We start from the raw sequence: 18,879 nt of genomic DNA, 5'->3' as shown, positions 1-18,879 counted from the left end.
GACTAGATTACTTGTATCATAATCAAGGAGTTATCAATATATTATCGAAAAGTTATAGTTTATTTATCGACAAAATAGGTATATGTCATCAAAAATTTATCGATTTGCTATCGCAGTGTTACAATTTGTTATCGTCGTGATATAGATTTTTTGGAAAGCTAACGATTCGTTATCGAAAATTTATCGATTTGGTATGAAAGTGTTGTCGATTTTTTATCAAAAAGTTACCGATTTCCTATTAGATTTCCTACCAATTGAGGTAAATTTGGAGCAAATGTGGAGAGTATGGCTATAAAGGAAGCAAGCGCTTCTCGACAAAGGCAGTACACTGAACCTTAGAAATAGTAGTCAAGTTGGTCTCGTAGTAGGGTCGTAGGATGCACTTAACTCGGTGAGTGTTACCAAAATGCTAGTGCCAGTATAGCAAACAATGGTGTTTGATATCAGCGGCGCTCTTAGAACAATACCTATTTTGTGATGGAATGTACAAGAAAAGCGGCTGCCGACCGGTCAATGATCAGCCTTCGTGACACGGGCTATGGGCTTTCTCTTTTAGGCCATTCCGGCATTTTTTCTAACCTTGAATTCATTCTAGAAAAGAGAAATTATTGTGTACCGACAATAGTCCGCTGTGCAAGCTTCAGGATGGACGTACCTTGAGAGGGGAAAGGAAGTAATTGACAGGTTTACTGGTTCGGGGATGGCTTAAAGAGTGGAAGAGGTTTTTCCGTTAGGAGGTCGTTGTAAGACAAGAGTTAAAGTTGCTTGATCACTACACCACTAACAAAGTGCAGGTTGCCATAATTTAGAGTGATGTGAATGAGATGCACTTAGGTGTGCCTGCGGTTCGAGAATTCAACATCTACTCTAATTTCGAAGCTACTATTAAAGCCCTGTGAGCAACTGTGTTGTGGTCGAGGGTTGGATGGGAGTTCTTGGCTCAGCCTGCTATTTCACTGAACTATTTTAATGTCAATATAACCTGGGGTCCCGTGGCATAGGAATATACCTGGAAATCATTTCGAGGACCTCTAGTAGGATGGTGCGATCATTCTGGCCGGAAGAGGGTATAGTTTCGGGGTATAGTTTCAGGGTATGACGATGTTGGCTGTACTTTCTTAAATCATTCCAGTATGAAATAAAAACTCTTTTCTAATTGCTTTTAGGGGCCATTCATGATTTACTTCTGCTGGTGTGAAGCGATCGGTAGCAGAATAGATGAATTTGGGGCTGGACATCAGTCACTTCGTATGTTCACTAAAGCCTCCATAGTTTGTGATCTAAAAAAACCGATCTTTTTTTACTATGATCAAAGTTTTTATACTCAGCTGAGCAGAGTTCACAGAGGATATTAACTTTGTTCGCATAACGGTAATCCGTAACGACATAAACTAATCGAGATAGATATAGACTTCTATATATCAAAATGATCTGGGCGAAAAAAGAAATTCAATTAGCCATGTCCGTCCGTCCGTAAACACGATAACTTGAGTAAATTTTGAGGTATCTTGATGGAATTTGGTACGTATGTTCCTGGGCGCTCATCTCAGATCACTATTTAAAATGAACGAAATCGGACTACAACCACGCTCACTTTTTCGATATCGAAAATTTCGAAAAAAAAAGTGCGATAATTCATTACCAAAGACGGATAAAGCGATGAAACTTGGTAGATGAGTTGAACTTATGACACAAAATAGAAAATTAATAAAATTTTGGACAATGGGCGTGGAAAGTTTTGCAAGCTGTCATTTCGCAGTCGTTGAAGATATGATGATGAAATTTGGCAAGCACGTTACTCCTATTACTATATGTGTGCTAAATCAAAAATAGCAAAATCGGATAACGAACGCGCCAATTTAAAAAAAAATTTTTATGTGAAATTTTTACAAAAAATGTAATATCTTTACAGTATATAAGTAAATTATGTCAACATTCAAGTCCAGTAATGATATGGCGCAGCAGGATACAAAAATAAAAGAAAATTTCAAAATGGCCGTGGCTCCGCCCTTTTTCATTTAATTCGTCTAGAATACTTTTAAGGCCATAAATCGAACAAAAATTTACCAATCCTTGTGAAATTTGGTAGGCGCATAGATTCTATGACGGTAACTGTTATCTGTGAAAATGGCCGAAATCCGACCATAACCACGCTCACTTTTTCGATATCGAAAATTACGAAAAATGAAAAAAATGCCATTATTCTGTACCAAGTATGAAAAAAGAGATGAAATATGGTAATTGGATTGGTTTATTGACGCAAAATATAACTCTAGAAACAGCTTTGTAAAATGGGTGTGACACTTGCCATATTAAGTAGAAGAAAATGAAAAAGTTGTGCAGGGCGACATCAAAAGCCCTTGGAATCTTGGCAGGAATACTGTTCGTGGTATGACATATATAAATGAATTACAGATGATGTTCTGGCTCACCCTGGTCCACATTTTGTTCGATATCTTGAAAACGCCTTCACATATACAACTAAGAGCCACTTCCTTTTTAAACCCTCATTAATACCTTTAATTTGATACACATATCATAAAACACATTCTAGAGTCACCCCTGGTCAACCTTTATGGCGATATCTTGAAAAGGCGTCCCCCTTTGAACTAAGGCCCACTCCCTTTTCAAATACTCACTAACACCTTTCATTTGATACCCATATCATACAACACACATTCCAGAGTTACCCCTGGTCCACCTTTATGGCGATATCCTGAAATTGCGTCCACCTATAGAACTATGGCGCACTCCCTTTTAAAATACTCTTTAATACCTTCCATTTGAAACCCATGCCATACAAACACATTCCAGGGTTACCCTAGGTTCATTTTCCTACATGGTGATTTTCCCTTATTTTGTCTCCAAAGCTCAGCTGACTATGTAATGTTCGGTTACACCCGAACTTAACCTTCCTTACTTGTTTTTGACATAAGTTTGATCGATAAATTGAGAGGAGTATAGATAGGTGGTTAGAAGCCTGGGCAAGCATTTGTGCCAGTTGATTTGCTACTTTCTATTTTAATGATATAGGATAAATGTATTCATATTTTAAAAAGGAATTGCCCCGCATAGGTGAGAAAAACTATCGATGGTCATCCCCAGGACTACGGTATCAGTTAGTTGTTAAAGTTATTCCATCAAAGTGGAAGTTTTATCATTGTTTAACTCAAAAAAGGTGTCCTGGCCGTGTAAAAGTCGAATACCAAGAGGATAAAAGACTGAGAGGGCTTGGAAATTACTATTAATTTTGGAGCTGTTTTGTGCTGATAACTCATACAGGGAAAGGCTCAAGACCTCCATGATTTTTGGAATCGTCTGCATGCTGTATGATATTGTAATTCGTTCCGAGAGGGGATAAGTAGGTTTTTAAAAAATGGTAGATATTTCTGGAAGGGGGGGGGGGGGGGGTTTACTCAATATGATTCTTCTTTAATGGCTGTGGAATTCAATATATGCGGTAGGTTGCTGAAAATCTCAAGGTGTCTTAATACCGACGTCGTGATGCTATCGAATATAAGACTTTGCCATTTATATGGCTTTCGCAATCCTTGTGGTGGTAGCAGGCACATCATTGTCTTTGAACCTCTGACGACTTGTTGTTCGACCTTGTCTACTTGATAAAACGTCATAATTTGTCGGCAGAAACACCCTTGGTCAGCTCCCTTATGTTAGGACGGTAGCTGCCTGTGTACCAGCTGAAAAAGAGCACGTAGATGCTTATTATTTCAAGTTCGACATCGGCTTACCAAACTAGTACTTTAAGCCATGCCATGATCTCAATGGTAAAGACACGTCAAATCAAATTGCGGTGCGCAATAACTAAAATAAAATCCTTAGTGGCGCAAGCTATTGATTCCGAACTACAGCAACATTCTCTGATTAAGAGAGGGTAATGGTTTTAATTCTATACCCTCGCAGTTTTTTCATATAACGCTTTAACATTGTGGTGTCCTACGAAAAGGCAATACCCCGTACTGCAGATCTTTTGAACGCCTTTTGAACTGGTTCAGTCTTGGTTGGTTCTTGAATAGTCACAGTCTTTGATTAATTCAGCTCTGTTGGTTCAAAAGTTGCTAATAACTGTCCCGCTTTGCATCCGATAAGCATCAGTTCTGAGGTAGTCATTTAAACTAAAGTGCGAAACTGTCTCATTTGCGTGACTATGCCATATTTTTTGCAACGGTTGTTTGCCAGAAAACAGGCAATAGTGAAGTACGCGAAACGAAATTATCCATTTATGTATTCTTGGAATTGTGCATATGTATGTGAGTTAATAGAAGGAAATACAGACTCTTCATTACTTATTACATTCTTTTCATTAAAACCAATAATTAAGTACCATTGGTAATCACACAAATTAGCTTCGCATTAGAATTAGAAATGCATGAAATGATAAAGGAATACATTCAATTATACATACATATCTACATACATATATATATCAACCACCACATAAGTAACATGTATTTACATTTGAGTTCTTGGATAAATGTTGCGTGTCATTAAGTAGCAAAGGCACGCTAAATAATATTCATATGCCACGTGAATTGAGTCCTACACGGCATATACGTAACATTTGGTTGAGTTAAGAGTTTGTGGACAGTCAAAAAAATTGCAACTTGAAACAGTAATGAATGAATATTTGTTTATATCATAAGTTGAATATTTCAGGATTACTTTAATGATAATTTTGAAACTATCTCGGTGCAACTTTTGGGCAACTTGAGGATCACTTCTGGACTGTTTTCGAAATCATTTCAGAACCAATTTGGGACAATATCGAGATCACTTCGGGATTATTTGAGGTATCACTTCAGGATTTTTTAGAAACTGTTTTGAGCCTATTTCGAAACCAATTTGGAGCGATTTCAGGATCACTTCAAGGCTATTTTAGATATCATTTCGAAACAACTCTTGAAGCGATTTCAGGATCACTTCGGGATTATTTTAAGTAATATTTCGGTACAATTATTTATCATTACGAAACGAGTATTTTCAGATTGGATTATTTTCAGAATTATTTCGAGACTATTTCTGGAGCAATTTGGAACAATTTCAAAATCACTTCGTAACTATTTTAGGTATCACTTTGGGACAACTTCAGGACACTATTTTGAAATCATGTTCAGACCACTTCAGGATTATTTTCGGAATTATTTTGAGATTATTTCGCAAACAATTTGGAGCGATTTCAGGATCTTTTCGGGATTATTTTAGGTAACAACAAGTTCTGGATCATTTCGAAACTATTTCGATGCAACTCTTGGACAATGTGAGGACCACTTCTGAATTATTTTAGTAATATTTCAAAATCAATCTTTAACAATATCAATATCACTTCGAGATTATTTCAAGTATCATTCGGGATTTTTTTGAGCCTATTTTGGAACCAATTTGGTGCGATTTCAGGATCACTTCAAGACTATTTTAGACAACATGTCGGGATAACGATTGAAGCAATTTCAAGATCACTTCGGTATTATTTTAAGTAATATTTCGGGACAATTATTGATCATTTCTAGCTTTTCGAAATGATTATTTTCGAATTGGATTGTTTTCGGAATTGTTTCGAGACTATTTCAGGAGCAATTTCGAACAATATCATAATCGCCTCGTGAATATTTTAGGCATCACTTTGAGGCAACTTCAGAATCAGAAGGCTATTTTGAAATCATTTTAAAATCACTTACGAATTTTTTTTCGGAATTATTTTGAGATTATTTCGGAAACACTTTGTAGCGATTTCATGATTACTTCGGGATTATTTTAAGTAATATTTCGCGACTATTATTGATCATTTCGGGTATATTTCGAAACGTTTATTTTCGGATTGGATTATTTACAGAATTATTTCGAGACCAATTCAGGAGCAATTTGGGACAACTGCAAGATCAGAAGATTATTTGAAATCATTTTAAGATCACTTCAGGATTATTTTCGGAATTATTTTCAGATTATTTCGGAAGCAATTTGGAGCGATTTCAGGATCTTTTCGGTATTATTTTAGGTAGCGCCAAGTTCTGGATCATTTCGAAACTATTTTAATTTTCGCATTATTTTGAGGCTATTTCGGTACCTATTCGGAAAAATTCGAAACTATTTTAGGTAGCATTTCGAGAAAACTTCTGGAATCATTGCAATACTATTTTTGGACCAAGTTTGATTAATTTCGTGATCACTTGGGATTTTCTCTTTGATATAATTTCGGAAAAACTTTAGAACAGTTTCCAGAATGAATCAATACTGAATGTCATGATGTATCCCTCTCTAATTAACTGATTTAGCATGTAATCTTCTAGTGAAAAAAAATGACGAGTCCATGTTTGATTGTATGAACGTTGTGTTCTACGGGATAAAAGGACAAGCACCATTTGTACCGCCATTACTTGTATTAAAAAGACGAAAAGAGCACAACGAGCAGTTTTCGAAGGGATAACAGGAGCATGAAATCGTGACCAACTGACACCCCAAAAGAACTCCTAAAAAAACTGATGACGCAATACAAACGTATCCTCAGAAAGCGTCGCGGTGGGGCTCAGTCAGCAGACAGACACATCAACGCTTTATTTAGACAGGAGTCAGAAGGTAGAGTTTTCCTCAAAGGGTGACTGGATGGTGGCCAGATTGCACAGGGAGAACGCAATTTACAATGGTGCCCCGTGCGCTCGCGTATCTCGGCCGCACAGGAACCAACCAAAAAAGCATATCATACCTAAGAAGCTAATTCAACGGGGTTATTATCACGTTATTCAGGACTGTTTGTCTTAAGGGATGGGCAGGTTACTTGTTAATTGCTGGCGGAAAACATGCGCTCGTCCACCCACACTTTTCAAAAGAATTGATGCATGTTACTAACCTAAGTGTTGTTGCTGTTGTAGCAGTCACAAGCTGTCATCAATACTCTTGAACGGGAGTCGAAGGAAACTAGCAGTTTCAACAGGCTTGGACCATAGCGATGCTGCAGTTAGAGGCGTGGGTTCTACATTGCAATTAATAAGATGGTTGATTATTGAGAACATACATTGGGTTTGTCGAGGTTGGTTCTGGATAACTGGTTGATTGGTTGGTTGGAGTGGCGAATCCCAATTGACTCCAATTAGCGCTCAAGCGCCGTTTTGATACCACAACTCGTGAGTTAACCAATGATGGGATGCTGTAAGAAGACTAATAAGAATTTTCAAGTGCCTAAGGGAAACCCGTCCCCCTATATCCATCCCGTGGAATTTATAAATTTGAGAAGCTCTCCCGGCCTAACATCCTTGAGTTCTGGGAGGCTTTCAAAAAGGGCTTTCCAAGAAACTTTATTCTGCTTCCACAGTGTGCTGGGCATTCGCGCAGCAGATGACCAACCGTTTCCTTCGCCTCCGGACGCTTGTAGCTGCGACTGGAAGTAATGTTTTCCAGTCCTATCCGTGCCGCATGTACCCCAATTGTCCCATGTCCCGTGAGCACCGCAACTACTCTGGATGTATCCCTTATTTTCATCTTAAGGACAGCTATAGATCGCTCAACCAGTGCTGGGAGATGCGACACTTGATGAGTCCCAGGGGTGCAAGGACCTCCTTCGCTCCTAAGATATCAATAGTCACTCCATGCCGTGTCAGCTCATCCGCCATCTCGCTACCCTGTACGTTTCGATGCCCCGGCACCCATATCAGAGTAACTAATAACTAAGAGCTTAACCTTTTAAATGATCCAGATCGAAGTTGAGTTGGGAAAACTGCTTTCCTCAATTGCGAGTTTCGGCTGTTTCACATTGACAACGGAATTCGCCGAGAATTTATCAGCATATGATTGTGCTGACTCATCATGGAGGAGACTGGGTATAAAATCCCCCAGGTTCAAGCAGATAAGTTTTTATGCACCGAATTTCTGCACAGTGCTTGCTAAGATTAGTCATTAAGTCCCTGGGAGGCGGGGCCTTTTTAATCAGACGTCTGTTAGGATGGCCAGATCGGGGACCATATTGGAGATGCGTAGCATGCAGGTGGCTGGAAAATTGCTTTATTGATGTCTATGAGCATTTTCTTTTGTCTTGGTTCCAAGTGCTATCAGCGAGGGATTTGAGGACTCTAGCTAGTCTTCGCCTTCGAGTTTGAATGGTTGTGCAGCTAGCACTCTTAAATTGTGTATCAAGTTGATTTTGCACCACTATAGTTATATATATGTATAAAATAACTTTGAAGTAGGCGTACTAGATGTCAACAGCTGACTTACGGTGGTTGATAAACCGAATTTCATAATACTCAATATACATACTCGGATACACAAACACATACACACGTAATTTTGTTGTGTTAGTATTCTGGAATCTAACAAGAGCATTCTACCTATATCAAGTGTAGGTCAAATTACGCCGGCGACAGACAATACCGTTGTTAGTACGCCTACTCAAGGAAATTCACACGTGTGTAATAAGCAGAGTATGCATGCAGAGGTCATGCAAACAGCCGGCGCTGTTATGTGCGAAATTAGATTGTCGGGAAATATTAGAGTAGGAAGCGTGGAAAGGTGTTGTCGCTCTGTGGTTATATCTCCTCATTTGCTTCATACGCTCACTTTATATACTTCATAGCTCTACATATGTAAGTAGTGTTGTTTGCGCTGTGGCATATCGGCACCTACACACATTCACAACTAATTATGATGGACAGATGACAATATTTAATTTCTACAGGTCGTATCCTTCTCATTATTATTCACCTTAACACATGCACAATTTATAAATATTTATATGTATGTATAATAACCTGTGTCGATTTGTATGGACGAAAGTTAACCGATATCGCGCCATTGATTATTCGATAGGATTTGGGCTCAGGAAAAACGTTCCACTACGCATGCCCAAAAAAATAATTTTCGAGCCTTCAAAAAAAAAAAAAAAATGGCGAAAGGGTAAATTTTTCGACCAAAACACTCCCGAAATTCCAAAAAATATTTTTTTTTAAACTGTTGTAAAAAAGTTGGCGATAACAGTTTTTTGAAAAAAAATATTTTTTGGGTTTTGGAGAGTAATTGGTCGAAAAAGTGACCCTTTCGCCATTTTTTTCCCCTTTCGCCATATTTTTCCTGAGCCAAAATCCTATCGAAAAATCGATGGCGCGATATCTGTTAATAAATCGACCCAGTCTAATTTATATAAATGAAAATACATACATAGAGCTTGGTTAGTTTGCATACAAACAAATTAGTGGTTGAATTCTGAGAATGCGGCATTGCCCTACACTGTAAGCGTGTTGTATTACATGTGGGCAATTTTGAGTGTTACCCGCAAATATTTATTCAATCATTTGTTTTAATTATTTACAGAATGGAAACGTATTTCCCACACTTCAATCATTACCCAATTTTGGCTATAGGTTCCTTCGAACAAGACGAAGGTTTTTCATATTTCAGAACTAAGAATTCTAATAAAATTTTTTTTTTCAATTTCACGTGCGCCACTGGGTGGTGAGACAAATTTTGTATGTCAGCAAAAGTTACTCATACGCCATGTACGTTCTTAAGTGCAGAACTTTTATTTGGTCATAGCATTGAGTTTACAAAAAGTTAAAGCGATTGAATTGAGTGTTTTTATTAAATTTAAGCATTCCATTGTAAAAAATAGCAGTCTATATGAGATGATAGACAAAAATTGTGCAGCTACAATATTTTGATTAAGTTATGAGATTTTGAGTATGAATTGTGTGTGAGAAAATAAAATTTTAAAAATAAAAAAAGAAACGAGGGATCTAAGAAAAAAGAAGGAGAGAGGTAAAGGGTGTAAAAAAGGAGAAGGTGAGATGGTGAAATTATAAAGGGTAAGAATGAGAAAAATTGGGAGTCACGTTTTGAAGAAGATCAATAAAATCTTATGTACTGATTGCTTGATTTTAATTAAGTAATGGGAAGGAATGCGTTAAAATACACCTTATTTAGATTAGTATCCGCCCAACCCGAGCAACGCCGGGTACCCTGCTAGTATATATTATGCTTCAGTTCGAGCTTTGTTTTTGTATTTTTGTAATTATAAATTTAAAAGCTATTGTGGATTTTTATACTTGTTTTCAAAAAGTTTTCGATTATTCATCAAAAGATTATCGATATGTTATCAAAAAGTTATCGGTACATTATCAACAAAATTTCGATTTTTTATAGAAAATTTGTTTGACTTGTAATCGAAAAGTTATCGATTTTTTATTGATGTATTAAGAATTTTTATGGGCGTGTTATCGATTTCTTATAGAAACTTTATCGATTTTTTATAGATGTGTTATAATTTTTTACTATCGATTTGTATTCGAAAAGTGGTCGAATTGCTTCAAAATGTTGTCGATCTGTTATCAAAAAGTTATCGATTTATTTTCGAAAATGTATCAGTTTGTTATCAAAAAGTTATAGATTTGGTTTCAAAAATGTATCGATTTGTTATCGAAAAGTTATCTCTTTTTAATCAAAAAGTTATCTCTTCTTTATTTTTAATCAAAAATTTATATCTTGTTTATTTAAAACTTTAAATTTCTTATCGTTGTGTTATCATTTTGCTCTCGGCGTGAAATCGGTTTCCTAACTACTTCAATATGAAATCGATAAGCCTTTTGAAAGCCATCGTAAACAACCTGATAGGAAAACAATAAAAGGCCGATGACTCGGCAATGGTGATTCAGTATCGAAAATTGGCCGATAATAAAAGAGCAACCCGTTGGTATCGGTTGTTGCCGAAATTTGATGGACAGCCACACAAAAAAGAACATACCCTTAAAGAAATCAGAGGGGTTATGCAGGCTATCAATGCTAAGCATTACGGTAGTCCTGCAACAACCCCGACGGCTGCAATGTAAGCTATATTCCACAATCGACTACTATAACGACGCTCAGTACATCGGAGCAGATTGAGCGCAGATCATACGGCCATAGTAGTGTAGCGTCATCAATTACAGAACGAATGAACTACCTGATATCAGCGATTTGAAGGAGCCCCTAGAGCCACAATAGAGGAGGAATGTTGGCGCAAGGGCGCTAAAATGGTAGCCGAGTTAACACACATGTTTGCCGATGGTTTAAAGTGATAGAGGAAGTAGGGTCTGCGGTATCTCACGAACCTTGTACTGAAGACATCCCAATCAGATTGGTGAGATTAAAAAAAGGCGAGTGCTGCACATGACCGACCAAGCAGGAAAGGCGTACAACCAAGCGCTGGCTGCAAAAGTCTTACAACCTTAGATAAACAAAGTAACTTCTATCATTGAAAAGATAAGACCATGGGTCCATGAAAGTTATTTTGACTGGACACTACCTTCGGGTGTCATATGCTATTAAATTAGGCCTTGCCAGTGATAGCATATGTAGGGATTGCGTATTGGAGGAGGAAACGATGGAGCATTTTTGTGCTTATGCCCTGAGTACACAAAGCTAAGAATACAGTTATGAGGAGTGGCAGTGCTATCAGATCTAGAAGACACAAATGGCACAAATGGTCCTTACCCCAAGGCGCGCCAGTCGCTTCTTCGCCGAGTTATCTGGAGTCAATTGATCACACCAAAGGAATTTAAATCATTTTCCAAATTGTCCTTCCAGCGAACTGGGGCGGCCCTTTTCCTCTGATTTCATAGGCGAGTTCCGATAAAAATACTTTCTTAGCCGGAACATTATTTTTCATTCTTATAACAAGACCTAGACAGCGTGACCGCTGCGTCTCTATTCGCTGGACTATGTGGTTGGCTTCGTAAAGCTCGTAGAGTTTATAACAAGTTTTCTTTTTCAAGTTCATTTTTTTCTCACGTACACTCCCAAAGAGCCACATCATCAAAAAAAAACAAAAAAAGAGAGAAACCAAATAAAAATTTCAAAATTTTCGTAATTTTTTTTTTTCGAATTTATTCGAAAATCTTTTTGTGATTGGTATTTATTTTGGAAAGAAATTGCAAAATATTGGCTTGTGGGACCGTCATTGTGTGGTGGTAGCGTGCTCCGTCTACCACACCAATGGTCCTGAGTTCAACTCCAGGGAAAAATACCATCAAAGTTCAAAACCAATTTTTTTCATCTAGAAATATCGAGGTCGCCACTCAGAGGTGATTTGGCAAGCACTCAAAATGCATTTCTGCCTTGAAAAAGCTTCTCCGGGAAAATTGATCTGGCTTGCAGAAGCGGTTCGGAGTCGGCATGTAGGTTCCGTTCCGCTAATTTGTAGGCTACCCTACTTTTATTTATTTATTAGTATTGTGCTCGAAATTTCCAGCACTCATACTTCATACTGGTATAAAGGCTGAGGTTTATACCCTTTCAGCCATATGAATGTCCCGCCCCACTGCACGCTTTATAATTGCTTTTTGTTGCAATTCAATTATACACAACTGGGTATATATTCTGTTGACATAACTATCCTGTTAGTAAATAATCACAACAACAAAAACAGTAAGCAACCTCAATTATGTATAAGGCAACGAAGAACATTCCACACACATAACCAGCAGCTTAAAGCAAAGAAATTATCTCACATACACATATGTAGTCATCAGCTAAATGACGAAGTTCTTACTCACACATACACACGCATATAGCTAAATAACCAAGTATGCGATACAACTGTTCCATCTTTGTGAAAAGTATAGACCTTAGGAGAGATATGCGAACGAAGCAACAGAGAGTGTAAATAAAAACCAGTTTGCAATACTGAATATTAGAATTATTTATTCGACAGTTCAGCGATTCAAGTGTTAGCAGAAATCCCCAGAATTCGTTGCGATATGTTTTCTATGTTTTTAATCCAAATGGTGTGGAATGTCAACAGAACTTCGATTAGTAACATTGATTTTTAGCAGTGCGCTTGTGCAATAAAGGTAAAGAAATTTGTTAAAAATTGGTACTGCTATTTTTCTGTTCGCCGCTTTATCTATGTTCTTCGGGTAGCTATGGTCTTTGAATAATTATGGGCGGATGCATCTAGAGGCATTCCCAAATATTTAAAAATTAAATTATACCATCTTGTAAAATAATGTGGTGGTAGAAACTGATTTTTCAAAAAAAAATGTGAGAAACATTTTTCGCTTTGCACAAACGTTTTATTGAAATTGCAAAATAACTACTGACACCATCAAACTGGCAAAACATTAAGGAAAACACCAAAATAAATTGCAATAAAACTAAGTTCTTTGCAATTTTTATCACTTTTTATATTTTATTTTTATATATATATTTTTTTTTTTTCAACAACAGTAGTTGAAATGAAATTTATTTGTTTTGCTCTGGGCAAAGCAATAAAATTGGATACATTCACTTGAGTGTCCAAAAGGAACGCAGCAAATGGAGAGAGGGTAATATAAAATCCGAATAAGATAAATGAAAAAAAAATTACGAAAAATATGAGAAACTGCTGCCAAGAAAAAGAAAGACTAATAAAAGCAAAATCAAAGTTGAAATAGCCATTTTTAAAAATAGCAAATGACCCAACAGTGGGCAAAAGCCGTAACAAAACGACTATAAAAACGAAAAAAAAAAAATTGGGAGTAAATATTAAAAAGTGGAAGAAATAGAAAGCAAAGGGCACAACAGAGTGTGAAACTAAAAGGAAAGGATACTTGAAAAACTGGTTGAGGGGCTAGTTGCAGAAATAGAGTAATTTAAGATTTGTAACTGAAAAAGTTTGCATATAATTTACAATTATTTTGGCAAGAAATCAAGAAGTTTGCGAACATTTCACATCGCGAATGTTGAAAATGGACACAAATTTTGCTACAACTTGTTTGCCAAAAATGTGGAAAAGAAATTGTAAATTGAAATTGTGATTGCGTTTGTTATAAAAGCTTTGAATTGTAACATTTATTACAGTATTTTATTTTTATCCTGATCTCAAAAACAATTAAGATTGAAGTACCTTACATAAAGCATAATTTCCAACATTGCAATGAACGTGTCTTAGATTTTTACCTTCGATTAAGTTAAACCTGAATGATTGCAGTCCCTATTAAATGTAATCATTCCCTGTTAAAAAAAACTATTCTTGTAACATATAAAACAACTTGATTAAATCATTTCTTAGCTGCATTCATTCGCTTTTTAAAACATATTTCTTGTAACGTGACACAACTGATTAATTATGCAATCATTTAAACCGACTTAATTTAACCATTCTTTAGTTGCAATCAGTTGCTTTTTAAATCACATTTCTTGTAAGATTTCATAACTGATTAATTTTTCAATCACTTAAAACTACTTGAGCAAATCAGTGTTTATTAGTAATCTTAAAGCAATTTCTTGTAACATATCATAATTGATTAATATTGCAATCACATGAGACTCCTGGATTAAATCATTATTTAGTTAAAATAATTCGCAGTTCATAGCACATTTCTTGTACCATTTTTTAACTGATTAAAATTGCAATCAATTAAAACTACTTGATTAAATCCTAAATTGTTGCTTATCAGAGTATTTCAGTTAGTAAATTTTTAATTGATATGGATTTTAGTGACTAAAGTCAAAGCAAAAGTAGAACAGAAATTGCAACCATCGAATTCAACAATATTTACTGTGTTCTCTTTTAATGAGGAACCAAAACGGTAGTAATTATTAATCATTAACGATTTGTGACTAGTCGGTTAAAATTAATAATGTTTTTAATAGACTACAGTCAATAGGTGTTTAATAAAAATATTTTAATTGATTGCGAGTTGTTCTGACTAAGCCAATTCTAACCAATATAAAAGTCAAATATTAATCGCAATTATTCTTGGTTTAAAATTTCTTTAGAATCTAAGTAAATATACTTATTATGCAATCATTGTAAATATATATATTGCAATCAAGTTTTCATTGCAATCATGAGCTTTTTAACATTTACTGAGTGGCATATTTTAAAATGATGGATACAAATTTTTAGCAATATTTCATTATGATAAATTGTTCAAGCAATTAACTTTTTGAAATGACTGCTTTTAAATAGTTCTTAACGAAAAAATTTTAGCTGATTATAAATGTTTATTATTGCAATGATTTTAATCAAAATAAAATTCAAATATTCGTTGCAATTATCCGTTGTTCGTAAAACTAACTTAATCTGCTGACGTTGCAGTCTTTCAAAACAATTTGATTGCAATCAAATTTTCATTCCAATCATAAGCTATTTTAAATATGATGAGTGGCCTATTTTAGGAAATCTCTTTTTTTAGTTGTTTGTTATAAATTGGGATTCAATTGCTACACTTAAATTGAACCCCATCCACACCGAGCCTCAATTATTTGGCAGGCAAGACTTTTGACGATAAATTCGTAAAAAACGGCGGAGTTTGAATAACCTAGAATGCTCAAAATGGTCACATCAAATCGTAAAAGATGAATATCAGAGAAAGGACCATCAAAATCGATCAAAAGCTACCAAAACATTGACTGCCTGAGGCATCTTTTCATGCAATAGAATCTCAGATGGTGGTGATCTAAGAGGAAGGCCTCTCATTGCTTAAAATCGTGCGAGGTGTAAACAAACCTCAACAGTTTGGTATACCATCTCCTACGATTGCAATAAATAGGGTGATTACTGCACAAGCAACCCTAATCCAAGGTGTCCAGGTTACCGTGTCGATGGATGTACGGTCAGCGGGCGGTTAATTGAATTGCTAATCTCGAACGGTCCCTGCCGCTGCCAAAGCAAGTTCGGTTGTATAAATGTCTTCTCTGATCGTGCCGGCTCTGTGGACGGGTGACTATAATTAACAAAATAAACATTAACAATTTAAAGGAAAAAAACGTAAGGAAAAGACGGAAGAAAGAACAAAATAATTAAAAAATGACACTCCGACAGACGTTACATTGACGGTAACGGACAAAGCAATCACAATAACGACAAGGAGCCTAATCAATACAAACCTCTATAGCGCTTCGTTGCCACTTTTACGGAGCCCGACGTTGAGATGCTCATTAGTGCACAAGCAGCATCAACAACAGCATTTAAGGTCAAGCTGGTTACCAACCATAGTACCCAGGGCCCAATTTCTAGCTCAAAGTAGGCTAGCAGCACCAACCACTGTGCCTATAATGCAGCTGGAAAAAAATAATAAAGAGTCAAGGACAATTAAAACAAGAACGGCGAGATCACTAGTGGTTCGCAAAACAGATATGGGATGGAGGAATACGAACGCTCCCAATTTGAGTGTCCGTCCTCACGGAACACTAATCTTATAGAACGACAACAGATGTTTATCAAAAGAGGAACTGATCATGGCAGATCAAGAATAGCAGTAACGAGACGGTTCAGAAGAAGCCGAAACGGTTGGAGACGCAACAAACGAACAGATTTTCGCCAGCAACCATCCAAACAGACTATGCGCCTTTCGAATGACAGAAATTATAAAACATACGTCGGACAAAAAAAATTCAAAAATCAAAACGAACTTGTTGACGCTAACACTTAAAAAAAAAATGTAAGGCGCGATAACCTCCGAAGAGATCTAAGGCCGAGCTTCTCTTCCAATTTGCGTCGTGCTCCTCTGGATTTTCCCTACAAATTGGCCGGATGGTACCTACATGTTTTATGCCGACTCCGAACAGGGCATGCGGTGTGGTAGGCGGAGCACGCTACCATCACACCACGGTGGCCGCCACTAACACTTTATGAGACTAAAATTGATTGCGCTACAAAACAGACTACTCATCAAAAAAAAAAAATAAAATTATGAAACTCTAAGCAAAAAGTTCATAGTTTTCGTAAAACTTTCTCGATTTTTTTTAGATTAACTTGCATTGTTTCAGTTACAAAGTTCACGTATGTTTTTCTTAAAATAGCGAAAATAAAAAAGGGTCGCTAAGTAGGCTTAGAATTCACTTGCGCTCTGAAAATTTGGGTGTAATTATAATAAAGTTTTGAGATCCTTTTTGGGTAAAAGTCGAAGCTCAAAACCTCAGCAAAAACACATTTTCCGCCTAAAATCATGCAACATTTTGCACGCTTTATACTTTTAGGCGCGGTTTTTCAGTGCAAGTTTAACTCAGTTTTTCAGCTAAACTATGCTCAAACTTATTCTGCAGTTTTTCAGTCTACTCTCACTGCAGTTTAAGCTGAGCTTAAGCGGCCGATCTGGCATGGTTAAACTTTAGTTAACCTATTGGTGATTTGCGTTCGTTCGAAATGTCGTCGAATATACCCAACAATAATTTGGCCTTGAGTAGCATTAGAGCTCAAGTTGATAACTAGACATACTTCTAAAATCTCACAAGTTGTTTCGAAAAAGTGGCTTGACTCGAGAATCATAGTATACTCAGCAAAAGAGGGAATTTTTTATAAAACAAAAAATGCTGTTACTTAAGTTGAAAAAATTTAATTCCCAACTTGTGGTTCTCTGTCTGGACTCGATTGTAAGATTAAATACGACAGTATTTTTACGAAAATAAAGTAAAATATATATAATTTATTTTTGACTAATTACGCGTCATTAAAGTTATCAACCAACTGTATATCTCTCACAACAAACAACTGTAGGTTTTGGTGGCTCTCCTTGGAGATTTTGTTTTCAACTCCACCTCAACTCGATATCCAAAGTGGGATATCAACTGAAGAAATGTGTTGAATATTAATTTGAGAACTGTACATTTCTCAAAATCTCAAAAAAGTCGGAAAATAATTTAAGAATGACGTCTTAAAGAAGGTTTCGACGTTAGAGATTCGATAACTATACATTTTACAAAATTTCTCACAGGTTGGATAGTGATTGGAGAATGAAGTTGGATATCAACTTGAGAACTATCTTATTTTAGAATAATTAGATAATGATGTTGTATATCACCTCCGGAACTAGATATATTCCGCTGGAGAATTTTTTTTCCATTTCTGTTGGGTAAACAAAATTCAGCTGTTGCCGTACCTACAAATTATCTATATAATAAAAACCAATGTTGCCGCACAAAAAAGCCTACCCCAAAGGCGTCCTTAAACTATGAAGAACTGCTCAGTAATTTAACTGTAGTTTAAATTTTACTAGAGTTTAAGCAAACTTAGTTTAAGCTTAGCCTAACTCAAAAACCGGGCCTTAGTAGGTGTTTACTTCTTGTGCTAAAAAGACATGCCCAACCATTGCATACTTTTAGGCGCACATACTTTTTCCTTCGATACTGTGATTCCCATGCAATTTTCAGCATCAGGGGTTACATGATTGTACTTCAAATTCAAAGAAATCTATCGCCATCGACAGCTTTTAAATTTATGACTAGATCAGTGATTCATTTTCGAATTAAAAATGATTACGTTACACTTCAAAGGCATCAATAAATTAGCGCTTACTGCTGTTGTATTTATATACGACCACAAAACTAAAAACCATGTCAGCTAAACAAATGCAGTTAGTTGTAGCATTCGAAAACATTTATCATTTGGCTGCCACATAAATTTAAATTTTAAATATACTGTGTACATATGTATGTGCGTGGCTGGTTGACTTGGTTCCAATTCTGCGGTTAAATTCGTGTTACAGTTAGTTTTTAACAATAGACAAGAGGACCACATTAAGCTTAAATTAAATGCAGACTACAGTTGAAGTTAAAGCAAAAACTTTTCTTTAAAACGGGTAAATAAATTGAATTTTTCAAATAATTTACTCAAGTTGAATTCTTCCTAACTAAATAGCCTGCAGTCCAGTTACATTTCTCTGCACCCACCACACTTCTCTTGCATATTACATAAATTTGCATTTTTCTTCTGTAATTTAGCCAAACAAATGGCCCCTTTAAGGCGCCCATTGTCACAATTTAGTTAACACACTTTTCTTATGTATTTTATTCTTAACATAATTTTTTCTTTATAATTCTTTATGCATGAATGAGTTTTTTTTGCATTACTTTGTTGTTATTTCGTGACGGTAGCACAAATTAACTTTTATCTTCAAACACGTTTTTCTCGCGTTTTTCTTT

At 36.1% G+C, this 18,879-nt stretch overlaps 1 long non-coding RNA gene across 2 annotated transcripts in view; it reads right to left on the bottom strand.

Moving 5' to 3' along the window:
* Window positions 1-18,879, bottom strand: part of LOC137235662 (uncharacterized) — a 245,328-nt gene that overhangs the window by 80,452 nt on the left and 145,997 nt on the right. The gene's annotated exons all lie outside the window — the stretch shown is intronic.

Source organism: Eurosta solidaginis, unplaced genomic scaffold, assembly GCF_040869045.1.
Source record: "Eurosta solidaginis isolate ZX-2024a unplaced genomic scaffold, ASM4086904v1 ctg00000399.1, whole genome shotgun sequence".
NCBI classification, from domain to species: domain Eukaryota; kingdom Metazoa; phylum Arthropoda; class Insecta; order Diptera; family Tephritidae; genus Eurosta; species Eurosta solidaginis.
This window is presented reverse-complemented; position numbering and strand designations above follow the sequence as displayed.